At 34.7% G+C, this 18,655-nt stretch overlaps 1 long non-coding RNA gene across 1 annotated transcript in view; it reads right to left on the bottom strand.

Annotated features, from left to right (window-relative positions):
* Positions 1-2,552: 2,552 nt before the first annotated feature.
* LOC113953599 overlaps positions 2,553-18,655 on the bottom strand; it is a 40,376-nt gene continuing 24,273 nt past the window's right edge. Inside the window, exon 3 of the long non-coding RNA XR_003529936.1 lies at positions 2,553-2,745. This is a non-coding gene — a long non-coding RNA (uncharacterized LOC113953599). The remainder of the gene's footprint in view (positions 2,746-18,655) is intronic.

Here is an 18,655-nt window from a genome sequence, read left to right as displayed (position 1 = left end):
CACATCAATCAGTTATTTTCCCCGATTATATAGTCAGTGCTTTCTTTCACACTTCGCATTAAGTAGTTTGTAATTCTCTAATTTTGCTCTCTTCTTAATTTTGACTTTTATCCAGTGTCATGGTTTGAGATCTCCAAAATCTAATTCCCTAGTCCAAGCCCCCCTCCCACATCTCAGCCTAGTGTAAGATGTGTTTTCCAGACAATCACACAAGACTCAAAATGGGGGGAAAGGTTATATTACAAGACTGTACACATAAATAAATATTATAATACATTATACACACAATCTCAACTATCTCTACCATGACATAAGTATTTGCAATGGATCAAATCTCTTCTCCCCTCCAAATAAAAGTCCAGGAGGGAAGAAGGACAGATCCCTTCTTCAAAGCAGCAATGTCTCTAAGGCAGCAGGTTCTCTTCTTCTACGCAGCAGCTGATGGCTGGATCTCTGCCAGCACTCACGAGGGAGGCCTCCTAGCCCCTCTCGGCCCCTTGACGCAGGCAAAGGGGTCTTCTGTGGGCTACGTTCACCCCAGACAAAGGTCATTCCACCACGGTCATATCAACGGAGCACAGGAGTCTCCGTGATGGTCTGGTATCTTCAGGGGACTCAAGCCCCTTGCAGAGCTTCTGGCTCTGATTCCAAGCTGTTAGCTTCTCTATAGCTGCAAATGAGGGAGGGTCCAAGGTCCACCTCCCACACATTCCGTCCTGGCTGAGCTCTCAGGACGACTGAGCTTCTTAGTTCTTCTCTGCAGTGTATGTCGCACTTCACTCCTCCCTTCTAGGACATGAGGGGTCTCCAAGGAGTTTGGGGGGTCTGGTTCTGTTCTTACTGCCAAAACTCTGTCTCTCTGCTGTTGTCTCTCTCTCTCTCTCCTTCCAGGAGTTCTCTCCTGCTTGGCTGTAATACCTCTGCTGCTTCGTCTCATCTCTTCTGGCTCTGTGCCACCTTTTCTCCGGTCAGTGTAGTTCTGCCGCTGCCGCTTCTGCTCACAGTGAAGAAACATCTCCAGGTTCAGCTACAGACACTTAGTCCAGCTTAACACTGTTCCAAGTCTCTGCAGCCCCCAACTGGGGCTGGGGGGGGTGGGGGGAGGGCAGAGGCCCCCCAGAGGACTCCTGCCCTCTCCTCGTGACTCCTATAACATGGCTACCCCTTCTACCAAACTACAACTACCCTTCTCTTCCGTTTGGTTGTGATATGTTTATATTTTGCAGAAGCACTCATTGGCTAAAACTTCAAAACTTCAAGGCTTACCACCCCCTGGGGGTTACCACTTTCTTAGCTTCAGGGGGAAAACCTGGTTCAAACCACTACATCCAGAAACACACTTAAACGTGGGCTTATTTTCCTGACCTCAGTGAAACTACTTATGCAGTAGTTACGTCCTTGTTGGAACAGGACCTTCTGGTTATAAGCCTTCATTTTTAAGTCTGCTACAATTATGAATAATTTATTTATTTTAATTTATCATTCACTTCTGGGACTGTAAAAATGTAAAATACTTCACAGATTCCTCTCTATTTAAGAATAAACACAGATTACTTCTCCTTTTTTATAAAGCATGGATTTATTGGCTAGACAAAACAAATACAAAGTGTCATTTTCATTGAATTATTTAATAAAGGCATAAATAAATGAAAAGAAACATTTTGTTTTGATCATCGAGTGGCTGTGCAGCTCAAGACTAGAAACAACCAAGCATAGACTTGAGTATGATACATGATGTACTGACAGCAATTCACTACCATCTCAGTAGCATCTTTGTTACCATCTTAACTGCTTGGCACAAATTTGAAGTAAGTTGAAGGCCTTTACCCAATTTATAGAGGACAAGTCAGCAACAAAAATCCACCAAGACAACAATTGGTCATTTCAGAAGACAGTCCAAGAATTTAGTGTTTACCATTTCGATTCACTGTTTCTGATTGTCTGCAAATGGAGTGAAACAGAGAAGGAAGAAAATAGTAGTAGATAAGATTTACTTGTTTAATCCTTAATCAGAAACTCCTTGAGGATATTTCTAAAATCGCTTATCTGAATTTATCTTTGATTGAAAAAAGCAAAAACATTATCTCTTTTTTTTCTCATCAAGAAAAGTGTTAGTCCTTATTCTTGGTAGACTGTAAATAATTTCATGGACCATATATAAGCTATATTCTAAAGAAATGTTTTACACACTCAAATGCTTTAAGTCTCATCCATTTCTTAGAAATGAAATGCTACATTTAAATATTTACTTTTATGGATACAGAATAGATAAGAGTCATTAAAGAGTCTCCTTTCTCTTTAGGCTTCAAGGTTGTACTTAAAGAACATTTTGTGAAAATAACGCACCCAACACAAGTGCTGCTTTCCCAGAGATCATGAAAGGCAACTGCCATTCTAAAAGGTTGAACATATAATCCATATGACTAACCACGCTCTATAAGGATGGAATGAATTTATTTTATTGAAAACACATCTGAAATATTGATTAGTAGAATTGTCTAGGCACGGACATTTTAAATCTAAAATATTTTTAACAGGTCTCTCATAAGATATTGTCAGCAGGGACTCTGTTATTACTGAATTAGATTTTTCACATTGTTTTAGAGCACCCACACCACACATGCTTAATCTCCATTGCACTCATTATGTCAGTAAATCAGCCTTAAGAGATGGATGTCATGTTTTGATCCCTCAGTGAAGTGAAGAATTTCAGTCTGGGCTTGGTGTTGGGGCTTTGCTCCAGACCTATGACATCAAAAAAAATTTAATAGGTATAGAATGCATAAGGTGAGATTTATTGCCCCTGAAATTAAATTTGTATAACTCCTGTAAAAGATAATCCAAGAATTTGGGAAAAATCCTTTCATTGGATAATTTGTGAAGACATAAACTGCGTCTTGGGGAGAAATCAGCTTATTGTGACTTCTATTTCAGTTTACTATAAAATAATTTGTGAACAAAGAGCATTCTGAAGATTAAGAGACTGTATTAAGCTATCAAAAATAGCATGAAAACTCTTCCAAAATTTGCTGTTCTTGCTGAGTAATTCTCATAAGAGACAGTGAAATCTTTTGGGAGCTATTTAAGAATCTACTTGGATGGGTATTTTTTCTCCTTTCTCAGCAGACTTTGTAAATGAGAATTATCCTTCCATTAGGAAAAAGGCATGTGAAGATTATTGAGGTTTACTATATTTCCTCTCTTTTTCAATACACATTCAGTCTTTTAAAATATTAGGTCTTATTGTAAGCTTTGTCTCAGAGCTAGTATAAAATAATTTGACTGTAGTTTTCAAATTTTATTTAAGGATGAAAGTCTTCCTCCTTGCTTTATGCTTGAAAACATTGGAAGTATAAGGTGTTTATTCAGTGTCTGATAAAACAAACATGTTTCCAAGTCTCATTTGCAGTTATGAATTATTATAAAATTTAAAATGGACTGTGAGAAAGTTCTTCAGAGGTTTAATATCTGCTATTGCTGAAAGAAGAGTTTGATTCTGCGCAAGCCTTCAAACCTTGATGTTCAGTCTTAGAAATTTACAATAGCAAAACCAGAAAATGTTATGTGTAGCAAAGAAAGAAAAAGATGGAAGATGATCCTTATATAGGTGCCTCCTCATAGCTTTGTGCATGCTACTTTTTTTTGTCATTTAGGATACAAAGACAAACTGAAACAAGAGCTGTCTAGAGATTTTGCCGAATATATACTTAGAAATGACTAGAGCAGATAAGTAGCAGAAATTTGCATAAGGCTGGCCAAATATTCTTTTTCAGCAATAGATACTTTGAGAAGCACCCATTTTTAACCTGGATATATTCCACTGATTTCTCAGCAGTGGTAGCAGTGTCCTTCTCCTTCTCAAGGAAGACAGTTAACATATAGACAATCCTCTAGAGTCCTCTGAGTACAAGAATATAGTCTGTCTCATTAAGTAGTTTGCATCACAGAAGACTTCTCTGGTTGTTCTGCAGAGATGATGTGATACCAAACATCAGGGAACATGCTTCTGTGACCAAATGCATCCACCCTTCCATGTAGCTTTTTATGTTCCAGCTGGAATTTACCTCATCCTCTCAGATATGAAAGTATCTTCCATGTAAGAGATGAAAGAGGCAAGCACCCTCTGACCTCACTCTGTGGGATTTCCTAGATGTAGGTTGTCCTGTTTGCCCTAAGAAAACCAAGTGAACTCTGAGTTGATAGACATATAGTAAGCATTAGTGAATTCAAGAGTAGCTCTCTAGTACCTCCATTTGCTTTACTTTTGCTGATGTTTTGAATCATGTCTCCTTTATGATTCTGTTTTGCCCATTTCACTAAGCCTAATGTCCCCACTCATCTGCAGTAACAGTTCAAAGTAATTCTGCATTTGCATAGCTGGCGATTGGTACAGTCACTCTTCTCATCATCAAGTTGGAAATTATTCAGAATTCAAAATCCTCCCTGATTTAATTTGGCAGGGAAAAGTTCAGGAGTTGCAACTGACTGCAGCTATAGCTAAGTGAAACACAATGGGAAAGCAGTGCCTATTCTTTGTTCCTCTCTCATATTTGTCTAGCCAATTGGTACTCACAAGAGGAGGAGAAAGTGACCTTTCTTATACCAATCACAACTATCACTATAGCTTAAATGAACTGGCAATTTCTGGAGAACATCCCTGTACTGTGTTGATTTAAACATACTAGTTTGTATAATAATAAACTGATTAAAAACAGCTTTTTTTTTTTTCTCTCCACCTCACAGATATGAATAATGTGTTATATCCCAAGTGTGTTACAGGGAAGATATTTTTTTAAGTATGATTTTATCTTCTGCTACACCTAGTTTTAAATTTTGCAAAGAGATAAAGTTTCTTCACTTCAACCCTGTGTTTAATGATTAGGAAAAGTATATTTTACAATTTGCTACCGATATAGGGCATAAATTATTCCTTAAGATTGTTTCATTTTACTTCATGGCTGAAGACCTGTTCAGCATTAAAACCACAAATTAACCTCCATCACAAGTCTGGATTATCTTTAAATCACTATACTGAGTCAGTAGGAAAAACATAAAATCATACAATGAAAGAAATATGGAATTATATTAAACATAAGTCAAATTTTCCAACTGGATTTCAAAATGAAAAAGCATGGTTGAAAACACTTTTGAGGGTTACTTGAAGTTTGCTGAAATCTATTCAGTTTCACAACTGCCCTCAGCTTCCAACTAAAAAGAAATCAATTAGCATTCTTTTTGAAATCCAATAGAAAGTATACTGTCTTGAAGAAGGGAACATTTCCTTATACCTCTTATCATTAGGGCCTTTATCATTTAGGGGCTTTGTCCATGTAGTTTTTGAACAAATGGAGTAAAACCTTTTAATGTTTTGAAGTGACAGATGCTTTCCTTGTTGTAATTCTGTGTACAATTATATACAAAGGACAACAACTTAATGAACATTACAACAGGAAAATGTGTACAAAACAAATATGTGATCAATTTAGGTCTGAACAGATACTTTTTGTTTTAAGCATTATTATACTCAAAAATAGTTTCTGAATCTCATTCCTTTGTTCCGGTTTTAGAGTTGTTCTTTGTTTGATTTGTTTTTCATATGTCTGCTCTTTCAACTAATTTCAGCAAAGGTGCACAATCACATCATTGTTTTACTCTACACTTTGGCAGTACAGTCAGACTTTTTGCTGTCAGTGATTAACCTTTAATTCTGTTATTTAAATAAGATCCAAACAATCAATTTCTGATTCAGTCTTCAGCCTATGTATCTTACATTGCTCATTCTTTTACAGGAAATGTGATTTTGCTTAATACCTATTATTTGTCTTTTCTCTCCTTTTCAAAGTGTCTATATACCTCAGTGTAAACTATGTATATTCTGTGTTCTTTTATTACCAAACATGAAGAAATAGTAATTATTTTTCACCTTTATGCTGTTGTTTCTTGGGGAATAGACAAATGAAGCTCTGAAGGAACACAGCAAAACACTCCTGAGCATTCAAAATGTTAATGTAAATTCTTTATTTAAGAGTAGTTAACACAAAAACTACAGTTTTATTCTAAAATTAAAAATTTTATTTTAACCACAGAAATAGCCATTTTCACTCTTCTACACTGAAAGTTCAGGAGTTTTATTTTACAGTTACTAGGATATCAGAAAAACTGACAGTCTGTAGATTTTCACAGTGGATATTTGTCTCCACAGAAAACCAAAATGTCAATATTTTATCAGGTTATTTGTATTATATGTATTATGTGCATATATGTGCAAATATACATTGCAATATATATGTACATATATGTATTATATGCAAAAGTAATATAGTCTTCTTCAATAAAAAAACTGGCTTTTTGTTTTTAGCAGCATAGTTGTCTAGGTTCTTCATACAGTTACTGTGTACCTAACTGCAATTTTTTCTTGATTGTTGAAACCAGGAAAAAAAAATCTGAATTCCATACAACAAATCCTTTCTAGGAAATCGATAATCATATCAGCCATTGTGATACATTATTTTGTAAATGACCACAAGCATTCAGTAACAAAAACAAGGAAGAGATTGATAGAGCAATCAACTACAGCAATTCCAAAACACATCTAAATAACTATTTTCCTACCTGGTACAGTTTTGTCACTTTTATTAATAATTTTGTAAATTAATACTTGTCCATGTTTCATCTTCTTACACCTCCGAATCATCTCTGAAAGACCCATCAAAAAATCCCTACATATATATGAGAAACATGATGGAACTTCATTATGGCTAAATGTGTGCTACTGGAAAACCTGAAACACCCCAAAAGAGGATCATCATGTATATGAAAGTTCAGATGAAGTGATGATCTCTTCTCCCTGGTTTCCAGTGATAGAATGTAGGGGAATAGATGAAGGCAAGGTTCAGGTGAGGTTCAGACTTGACATTAAGGGTGCTGAAACATTAAGACAAGCCTCCTTCCCTCCCCTTCCCTCTCCTCTTTTTTTTTTTTTTTTTTCCCAGAGAAACTACTATAGTTTAATGTTGAAAAATACTAAATAAAGAAATGGAGAGGTTCTGAAAAGACTACTGACAAAATCCTTACAAAATTCTAAATTATTGACTCTCCTTAGACAAGAATTTGAAGTGACCCACTTTCTACAGTTCAAAAATAAATAACTCTAATTAAAAAAAAAAATCCTGCATATCTAGATATGCAATCTGAGCTTTTAAAAAATACCATCTTTCTCTACACCTTTTCAGAAGAAATAGTCCTTAAGGTAAAAGTATCTGTATTCTTAACTGATCAGCCAGTGATAAATAAAATAGTATTTGATGTGGAGGAACACCAGAGTGACTGGGAACAATTCCAAGCTTGGAGAGACTTATATGGAACTTAGAGAAGACAACAAATTATGGACTTTTGTGTTATTCTCCAGTTCATTCCATGTTCTATGTGCCCTAATATATATGCATCTCTATTAATCCCCCTGGTTTGTATTGTTTAGGGCTTGTCTGGACTAGTCCTGAGGTTTTCCCGCCAAAAGTTGTTTACCACCTTGCTCTCCCCTGCTTTCCTGTTCGTCCCACACCGATTGGCCGATGAGTGCCGCAGTGCGGAGTGAGCTCCCATTGGTCCCCGTTGCTTAACTGCACCCAAGTCCCTCTCACCTTTCTTTCACTCACCAACCCTGTGATACCCTGAGATACTAATCCCATGCTCCGCCCCAGTTATCAGACCTCCCCTCATCTGAACCCTATATAAGTCCTTGTTCCTCTCAATAAAGTGACCACTGCACACTGACCTTCCACCTTGTCAGAACACTGTGTGCAGTGTCACGTCCCTATTCCTCTCTCCACCGGGCCATGGCAATTTGCCATAATCACAGAGATCTATTAGACTTTAGACAGTCATAGAAAAGATAATAAAACTTTTGTATCTGTTCATAAAGAAAATAGAAAGAAAGATTCTCTGTGGAAACAACTAGTATGAATTCAAAATACTAATTTTGTGTTACAATGTGGAGAAACAAAATGAGTATATTAAAATAAAGGTTGTTAATCACAAACTCTGAGGACAACAGAAAGCAGGTTAAAAGAAAAGAGAAATTTAAGTATTGGAAGTACAACCATACTTGGACAGATGAGAAAAATAAAAAAACTTAATTATTATGAGACTATTTGTTTCACATAAATTCAGATTAATAATTAAACTCATATAGAGAGATGAGGTTAAATGAAAGAGCAGACAACTTGGTTCAAATTGGTAAGTTATAAGAGTATACCAAGTAGTGAGAACAACATGTTGAACAATTGTAGTATTCTGTGAAAAAATACATCATTATATATCAAATGCCATTCTGGATTGGCAGGGGGTACCTGACTTAATTTAATGTAAAACTCTCATTTCTTCCTCTAGAAGGTAGAAAGAATTTAAATAAAGATTTTTTTCCTGATAGAAAGCAGGAAGTGATTACATTACATTTACTATTCAAAAAGACATTTTGTATTCAAAAAATTTCTCTGTAAAAATCCTGGCCGAGTGTGAGTGATTTTTCTGTCTCTATTCAAGTTTCATTTGCTTGCTTTTAATTCCACTCTCACTCCTGCTTAGGCCAATTAATTTCTTTGAACGAAATTTTTCTCTGACATTCATTATGAAACATTAGTGTGAACCAAGAATGGCATAATGTAGCATGCAACAAGCATTTTTCTGCATGTCTCACAATTTTATGTCCACCTGAACTAAAGTGATTATTTTTCCTTTAAAATTTTTCATGTAAAATGGATAACTCATGTCACCAGCTAATTTTTCTAAGAAGCAGTGGCAAAATATATGCAAACTAATAGATGCCTTGATATAAGGGGTGTTGAATATTCATAAAACCTCTTGATTCCTCCTTTCATGTAACTGGTTAAAACTTCTAGTTCTTTTCTTTACCATGTTTATTATGAGTAGTTACTATTTTCTGTATCAGAATTAGGTACATTGAGAGAGATATTGACAGGAAAGTTTATTTCAAATGTTTAAACTTTATTTAGCCTCTCAAGTTTAAATTACTCAAGCTAGAGAAGTTTAAGACAAAAACATAAAAATAACATCTAGACAAAAGATTTCATTTTCTTGAAAGTTAATTCTGTAATAGAATTTCAGAATTGAAGCTAAGAAGAAAAATTGCCTAATCAACTTGTCTCAAGCTAGACTAGCAAAGAAGAATTTGATATCTTGGACCTATGATTTCATTTTATCTCTCTCAGAAGAGTGTAACTGATGATCAGAGGGAAGCAGTAATTTAATAGCAAGGAAATGGCAAAGGAGAAGCATGCAAAAATATGAGATATAAAAAATTACATATTCCAATGAAGGCTGAAGAGGATGCAGTATCAGTGTTAGAATATTAAAAAAAAATATCAGTTTCAGAAGTAATTTGATTAATTCCTCTTGAAATTGAGTATTCTATTAAATATGAAACTGCCTGAAACACAAAACCACTTCTGACCACAAGACAAATCTATATGTGTGAAGGAATGCCTACTGAGCTCTACAGAATGTTATAAAAGTTGTAATACTAATAAGATTGAGCATTATCTTTCAAGTATTCTTGATAGTAATGTTTGCCACTCATACAATTCCTAATAATGCACAAAAGTAATTCTGATACTAATTACAGTCTTAAATAGGAAACCTTAGACGGTAACCTTAAACAGGAAAATAAAAGTCCATAAATGTATGCTAAAGACTGGTGGTCATCTCTGAGTGATACAAAAGGAAAGGTTATTTGGAACCTGAAGTTCAAAAATAGCTGGGGGAGGAATCTTGTTTTAGTAGGTTCAACATAATTAGATTTTTTGACTATCTAAATGAGTGATTTGACATGTGCTTTACTATTACTCTAAGTTAGTATAAAAACAGTGGTGGATTTATTTTCCCTCTCCCACAAGTGAACAGAAAGGAGAGGGGCAAGGGAAGCATAGGGCAACAAAAACAGGTTAATCAAAGCATGAGTATTTTTGGTTCAAAAATTCAACCCACTTTTTGGAAAAGATACATAATTTTCCATGACAGATTGCAGTCTTCAGGCTTGCACATCTCATCTCTGGAAAAAAAAAATATAAAAAACTCCAGACTTCTTCAGCATCAATTGCACAATATGGTTGCTGTTTAAAATTTGTTCAGCTTAAGGTAAGAGAGCATTCTTAAGACCTTACACATGTTGACTGTTCTCCTGATTCTAGGCCCAGTTATTACAGAAAGAAGGCTCACAGCAAGGAGCACAAAAAATCACTCTCTTTCTTTCTCCAATAAAAGACTAAAATTAATACAGAATAGTATTTTCCTACTCTTTTCAGTGTCAAAATGTGAGATATCAGAGAGTTATGATTTTTTTGTTTCACTGGGGATTATTTGGCCTAGAGAAAGAATGGTTTAATATTTTTTTCTTTACAACTCCTGTTACGTGTTCTAATGAAACCTTCAGATTAGTCACAGGACTACCTGAACTAGAAGTACAAAAAGTGAGTTCTCTGCATTTTTCCTACAAGTTTACAAATTATGACATTTCAAAAAATATATTAAAAGTGTAACTTACTGAACAGTAGTATTTAAAAAATAATATTGTTTGCAATTAAATATTTTATAAGCCACTTTATACAGTGACATTTAAGGGGATATAATAGCCAAGTATGGTTATTACATTCAACATGGTTTGGCATGAAAGAAATTTTTAAAAAAACCAATTACTTGTATTATGTACAAAATTAATTCATGGAATAAACTAACCACAAATGTCCATTCTTTTAAAATAAATACATAATAGCACTTCCTTTCAGGGACATTGTTTTTAAATAGTGTGACTGAATCAATACAGTCATTTGTCATTCAAGGATTCAAACCTGATCAAACTTTGCTTCAGTAAAATGATGAATGGACATATATTTTTAATATATCCGTGCAGATGATGGGAAATTCTGTCTACCAATTTCTATACAGGGGTCCAAGTGCATTAAAGGGACTACTGCAGAGTTCATCTCTTAGATCAATTCTGCAGAAAGAGGAAGCAGAGAGAAGAGTATTACTTGAGCATAAGGGTTGTGCCGCAGTGCACTAACCAATGGAGCTCCAACATATCTCTGTATTGTATGTATACACTTCTCTAATACAAGTACCTGCCTGACTTGAAAGTCATTTCACATGTAGCTTTGATAGATTGTTATATGTGACTGTAGCATGAGGTCCTTAACACAACTTAACCAGAATCATAACAAGGTTCTGTACTAACAAAGCATAGTACGATAATTAAAAAAGAGAGATGCTAGACGAAGAGAAACTTTATTTTTGTGATATCATTTCTTATTACAATAGCTATAAATATGTTCTTTATTTTAAAGAAAAGAAGAAGAAGTCATGGTACAGGGATTTAAATATACCTTTCATTTAGTCTCTTTTTTTTTTCCAAATAATAAGTTACCTTTTTTGTAGTTGTTTATCTTCAGCACTCCGATCCTAAGAGTACAATAGTCTCATAGATAAAGCTTCAAAATGCCTCGACCAAAATGAATAAATCCAGGTCTTCCAAGTAGTTCATGAGAAGTCAACTCTGAATTTTCACATCACTGTCAGCAGAAAGGAGTTAAAGATTAATTTTTGTTGCTGAGTCCCTTAGCTTTAAATGTTGGTCTGGACCCTTGCTTTCCTAATTGTTCCACCTCTCAGTTTAAAAGCTTCAGCTGGCTCAGAGAAAAAAAAATGTTATTTACAGTCACTTTTTACTTTCTTGCTTGTTTCTCTGTTTCTTTGTTTGTTCTGTATTTAACACATCTATGCAAATGAAAAACTTTTGTTATAAGTGTAGTTGGAGATCCATTTAAAACCACTGAAAATATACTTGCTAACTATGGCAACGTGTTTGAACTGCCTGAGATCTATGGCATGTGAAATACACTCCTATGCAGTCATTGAACTTAAAGAAATATTTTCAATCAGCAGTTATTTTTCTAGGTTCCATCACTTCACGAGATGAACCAGTGCCTTACTTTTCAACACCTTTGTGTTGCCCCAGAAAACTACATGTGAATTTGGGATCCATAGAAATTAAGCTATATAGAGTCATGTTACTATTTAAATGAGGTGGTTCTTAAGGTGGTTCTTTCTTAAGGACTGACTCAGTATACTGTAACACTAGAGTGCTATTATTTTAATCTAGTTTCAAAAGGCTGTCCAGGGTTACTAGATGAAAACTACCTGCACATTTAATTTTATGATTGAAACATTTATTGTATGGTACAGAATCACTGAAACTATACCTTACTGAGATCTAAAGTCTACTGAAGTCAGGAAGACCTATTTTTAAAACTCTGTACCAGTCTTAGTTAGCTTGTATTACACATTTTGTAATGTTTTGTAAATATCTCCAGATTAAGGGACCATTTTTCTGAAATTATTTATATTTCTAATTTCTGAATTGTGGTAATCATTTTTCAGTCTCAATGTTAAAGTCATCCTTTTGACTTCTCCGCTTTGTGCTAGCAAAATTGTACCATTCTAAAACATTTCCAATAATATGTACCATCTTGTAAAAGGAAGACTGAATTGACTTGACCCAATTAGCAAAATTTAATATTCTCTCACTCCACTACTTTTCATGAAACTAAATTTCAGTTCATCTACTGAATAAAAATGAAACATTTCTGACTCATTCTTAATGGCTCTAAAATGAAATTATTTATGTAAAAGTGAAGCAATGTGAAGACTTGAAATTTGCAAGACTATGTAAAATTCTATAAAATTAGTACATGTCAATGTAGCTGAAAATTAGAGAAAATTGTTTTCATTAGTTATAAGTATCTTAGATCCAAGAAAGTGACATAGCTAATAGTAAGAAGGAGAAAACCAGAGATTATGGGAAACTCTTACTTTTTGCTGGAAATGTTTTAAATGTCAATATAATTTCATTAATTGTTAATTTTATGTCATCCCCTGTCGCTAAGTTCCATATGAGAATAGGAAAGATGTGTTTCAGAATAATTTCAACATCTTGCAAGTTTATGGGATTTTCTGAAAGTTTGATTTAAAGGCAGATAAACTGGGATTAGAAGAGGCACTGCAAATTGAAGCAACCCTAAAGATTACTCTGAGAATATTTGGTGGGTTTGTTTTATTGATGGCCCATTACAGCTATGTCACACAGCTCCTGATATGTCACCCATACGCACATCTCAATACCCAGAAAGTCTGCCAGCTGCAGCAAAAAAGCTGAAGCTGAAAGCTGTATTTGTGTTTAGCAAGGAGGGACAGTGTCAGTTCCATGTTTGATGTTGAGTTTGCTATTCCAAACCCTTCAGAACAATGAGAATAGAAGAAAGAGTGTATAATTTTTATTATTTTATTTTCAGAACTTACTAAATGGTGTGAGTAAAAACTAGTCAACTTATTTATTTGATATAGATATTCTCAATAGTTACCTAAAGTTTAAATATGTTTTTGAAAAAAAAATTTCACCTTTGGCAGCTCTCAGCGCCTTGCAGGTCCTTTCTGTTGATTGACTTATCAGCATTTTTAGCCCACATTCTCCTTGGATCTTCTTTTTTTGAAGGAGTTTTTAGAAAAGAAAGAAAGGAAGAAAGAAAGAAGGAAGGAAGGAAGGGAGAAAAGAAAGAAAGAAAAAAAAGAAAGAAAAAGAAAGAAAGAAAGAAAGAAAGAAAAAGAAAGAAAAAGAAAGAAAAAGAAAGAAAAAGAAAGAAAAAGAAAGAAAGAAAGAAAGAAAAAGAAAGAAAGAAAGAAAGAAGAAAGAAAAAGAAAGAAAGAATAACTCATTCTGCAGTGATCAGGCTATGAAGCACTGAAAAAGTGTGGTGAACAGAGGCAAATGGAGCACGACAGGGCTAATTACGGGCAAAGAGATAGTTCTGGAAAGGTCACAATACCAGCCTGAGTTGGGATGGGCCCTGGAAATGGAAAAGGAAAAAGATCAATTACAGCAGATTTCCCAAGTGTTCAAGTCAGCAGCAGACAGATGGTCATTGGCTTAGAAGCTTTGCAGTTCTGTGTGCAGCTTTGTTGGCAAATACTATCAGAAAAAGAACAATTCATTGAGGCTTTCTCCTAGTACATCTGTGAATAAACAATCCATCAAACATGCAGAAAAGCCACCTCCAACTAAAATTTAGGGAGGTATTTGTTTCATTAATGTGAATATTAATATTTCTCTTATATTTTCAAACTCCTTAAGACATTATACCAGCCTAGTTTAACCAAAAGACATTATCTCTGTGGTAATTTTCAGATGTTCACTGACACCACAGAGCACACTTTACTTGAAAGCTTGACATTCATTTCTCGTGCACAAGTTATTATTTATTTGTTTCACAAGGCCTGGTATTACGCTGGTCTTCCCTCCCTGCGCTTGTACCTGCACACAATTTCTCAGGAAAAGTAAGGTACTTTAAACTGTAACAGGAAACACAGTTTTCTTCTCATAAACTGTGCTTAAGCAATCCTGGAGTTTCTTTTATGTTCCTTAGTTCAGACTAAAATTATTTTTTAAAGAGTTGTAGGACATTTGTTGCAGATTGTGTTTAAATCTATAATAAACAGAATTTTGGGGATGAATTTAGCTGTAATGTTATGCTTTCTCCTACCTGTAACTTCTTAATCAAAAAATACACAGAGGAAAACACACTTTTGAGTGGGAAGAGTGGAATATCTTCTGACGGCTTTTATCTAATAGCACTAGACTCCATAATGGTACTTTTTGTTGGCATATTAAGAACTAGTTGTAGTTAAGGTGCCAACATACAATGCTCAGTTGTATAAAATATTTCATCACAATCTTGACTGTAAATAAAATTTGCAACATTCTTGCCTTTATTTAGCTGAACTTTCCATGTTCTAGCCTTTGATACTTAAGACAAAAACCTCACTTGTGCTCTTATTGTATGCTTCTATTTATATCTCTCAAATTGCAACAAACTGTTTTGTGGAAGTGCTGTCACAAATTCCTAGAAACATAAGAATTCTTTGATCATGAGGAACTAGAAACTTGATGTGAAAATATCACTGCTTTAATCAGCATGATATAACACAAATCTGTTGTTCAACTGACTTGAAATTTGCACCATACTTGTATTATTTTTCTTATTAGTATGGGAAATATTTCAATTTTTTTTTAAAACTCAACTTGGTAATAGGATTTTAAGAAAGTCTACTGAAGCGTTTGGGTTTTACTGCAGTTTACTCAAAGAAAGCAATCTGTGAAGAGTGAACATTCCTTCAGAAGTCTCAGAGACAGTTTCTCACTGTGGAGGTGTCAGTTCTCTTGGTTTCTCAGTAAGAAAGGCACAGATACTCAAAGTTTATTGAGTAAAGGATAGAAACTGCAGGAAAGGCAATAGCAATCTCACATGCCTTCTACTGCTGGGAACACTGACTGTTGCAACATCAGGTGATTTCCTCCTCACAGACCCTGATGTGCTACACAGAGTTCCCATTCATGATTAGATTCACCAGCTCCAAGTTTTCTTGTACTTTTATGGGATCTTACTCACAATACAGATGTAATATACAGTCACTGATAGCAGACACATCTGGAATATTGGTTTAGTTTTCAGGGAGACCCTTGGACGTTATGTTCCAATACAACAAAGTCACAGTTCTGCAGCAAGTGTATATAACATTTCATGTCAACTACAAAAAACTCTATCCATATGCTTATGGTCAAGTACACAACAAATGAATGTATATTGACCAACTATGCAGTGCTTATACCACTGTGTAGAGCAGTCACATGCTGCCCCTCATATTCATTCAACTGAGTAATTAGAGATACGCTACCCTAGTAGAGAAAATTGTCACAGGATATTCAAGACGCTCCTGTAAACATGAGAAGAAACTAAGCATATGGATCACCAATTCCTCATACATTAGTCTTGTGGCTGCACAACTGTAGAATGAACTGCACACTGATGGAGAGACAGTTAGCCTAAACACTCCCCTTTCTCCCTGTTGACATATCCTAACCTGCAGTTCTTCTGTAATTTTACCCCTTTTTAACTAGGAGATCAGCTTTGCTCTAACTGATCCATCCTGACTGTTTTAATAATCACCTCAATAGAACAAAAAAAACTAAAAAGCCCCAAGCTGGATTCAATATGCTCAGAAGATGAAAAACATCTTCTTATAGGTGGTTTTACATATTTTCCAGAGAAGAAACATTCCTTTCTATGTATCATAAAGTTTTGTAATAAACCCCTTAACTTCTTTAATGTCTGAACTACGATCATAGAAAAGTGTAGATCTGTTATATCTTGAAACAGCAAGACACCCAGAACACTTTTTGCCTATACAGACTAGGGAAAGAGCATGATGAAATTATGGAATTAATGCAAAATGTAGTCAATGAGTAATTTTCAAAGTCTGGGTACAAAGAATGACTCCCACAGTATGCACTTTGCTTTCCATTCAAGAAGTGAACTGAGATCAAAAGTGAAGATAATTTAAGACAAGTGCAAAACCCATCTCAGAAGAGAAATCAAATTCACAAATCAAGAAGTAGAATAGCTAAGTAGCAAAAGCACTAAAGAAAAGGTGTGCTTAAAGAGTTGGGAACAAGAACCATAAAGGATCAAAGACTGTAGTTATGTTGCAGAATAAACAAATTTCATTAACAGATGTTTCATACAAAATGTGATTATTGTCAGGGCAGATATGACAACAAAGAAAACGTATGTTAGGAGGAGTCTAGCAGACAATAACTTAAGGAGGCTGAGGTCTGTCTGGACGCCAGTTTTATCAGCTCCGCTGACAACAATAATTACAAAAACCACCATATTTACAGAACATTTTATCCTTTTAAAGGGATGTAAGCAAAACCTTGACACTTTTTCTTTCTTTTTTTTCCACTTCTTTTTTTGTTTGCCTTATTCTCTATAGAAGGGCAGGAGTTACAGAACTGCATTGGGACACTATATTTTAGTGACACTCAGAAAAGTCTAAAGAAACGAGAGAAGTATAATAAGAAGATTGTAAATTAACTCTGAGGAAACACTGAGCAAGGTGAAAAAAAATCAGAACACAAGAAAGCCTGTAAAGGATGACAGAGTCTTATCTAACATATAGGATTTCTACTTTATAGAAGTTTTTACATGGAGGATGTAAATAGTAATTGCTCCTTCTGTCCACTAAAGGTATATGCACTTATAGTAAATGTTAGACAGTACAGGGAAGAAATGGAATTTTAGTTTCAGTTATGTTGTGCTATACTATGGCATATTACGAAAAGTGCTTCTCTCACCTATGTCAGGGAAGACATCCCATGCTCCTGGTTCTCAAGAAGAAAGTCTTATGTGAACACAACAGAGAAAAGAGTACATTGTCCTTCAAAATGTGTTGCTAAGGTGCATGACTGCTGAACAGGGAGCTCTGATTAGATAATTTGTGTCACTTTATATGTCCTTTTCCACTTTCTTTCCTCTCTTAGATTCTTTCTTTTTACTACTTTTATACCACTGTCCCAATTTCACTATTATATACAAATTTAAGAATTTACATTATGGTTGTTTTGAAAAACCACTTTTGGAGGGTTTTTTTTTTGTTTTGGTTTGGTTTGTTTATTTATTTTAATTTCCCTTACCTACAAGGTGTGACCATTCCTCATAGTTTTAAATCAGGGTTAGTCATCTGAATGGGCATTACCTTCTTTTTGAGTTCAGGAAGGATTTGCCTTATTAGCGTAGATATGTAGTCAGGATAGACCTTTGTCCACGTATCAGCCAACTTATTTGATAACAAATATTTTCATTAAGATTTAGATACATCTTTCTGATAAAGAGTTAGACAAAAAAAACAGACTAGAGATGGAGTCCATGGAACTGGTCTAACTGAAAATTCTTCAAGTATTTTAAATGTTTATTCATTCATACTTGTCTTACTTTCAGGCCTCTAATTCCACGCTTATAAGTAGAAGACCTAATGTTTAATACAGAAAAGTAGCTTTATTCTATTTCATTACCAAGAAATTTTTTCCAAAAATTATTTTTCCCTTTAAATTCTTCAAAATGGATCATATCTATTTTTTCTTGCACTATGAAGACAGATGTAATTGATACCACTTTCACTGAACATTGCTATGTTGGCAGTATATGTAAGCAAGGTATTCCATAAAGAGAAAAAACCCTACTTATTAGGGCATATATTAGAGTGCAATAAAATAATAAGGAAACAAGCTGTAAGAAACACAGATGGTATGTCGTGTTCAGATCACCTTGTTTACTGTGTAGGCTGTAATTTAGTTACTGGAACAGATGTGCCCACTGTACATAACCTAACCCCCATTTTCCCTCTTCCATTAATACTGTCAAGTGGCCAGATGAATAACAGACACCTGATTTGCTTTATAGAACAGATAGAAACTAAGAAAATGTAATCTACTGTGGGTATAATGGAGTCAACTTATTTAAAGTACGGAATTACTTCTAATAATTTTACTGAGTTCTACAGAACATCATACTCTTCAGATTTGTTAGCTAGTCTGTACCAGCTGGTTGAGATAAATTCACTTGAAATTGCCTGTACGCTGTACCAAGCTCCCTCCAAATTCTGCTCACTGTGATGATGTAAAACAGATGGCTCAAAGTTTTCAACTAAAATTGTTTTGACAGAAAACTGGTTTTCAGCAGAGTAATTCTTGTTT

The sequence above is a fragment of the Corapipo altera genome, unplaced genomic scaffold (genome assembly GCF_003945725.1).
Source record: "Corapipo altera isolate COAL_440 unplaced genomic scaffold, ASM394572v1 61281, whole genome shotgun sequence".
In the NCBI taxonomy this organism is placed as follows: Eukaryota; Metazoa; Chordata; class Aves; order Passeriformes; family Pipridae; genus Corapipo; species Corapipo altera.
Note: the sequence above shows the minus strand (reverse complement) of the source record. Positions and strands in the feature narration are given on the sequence as shown.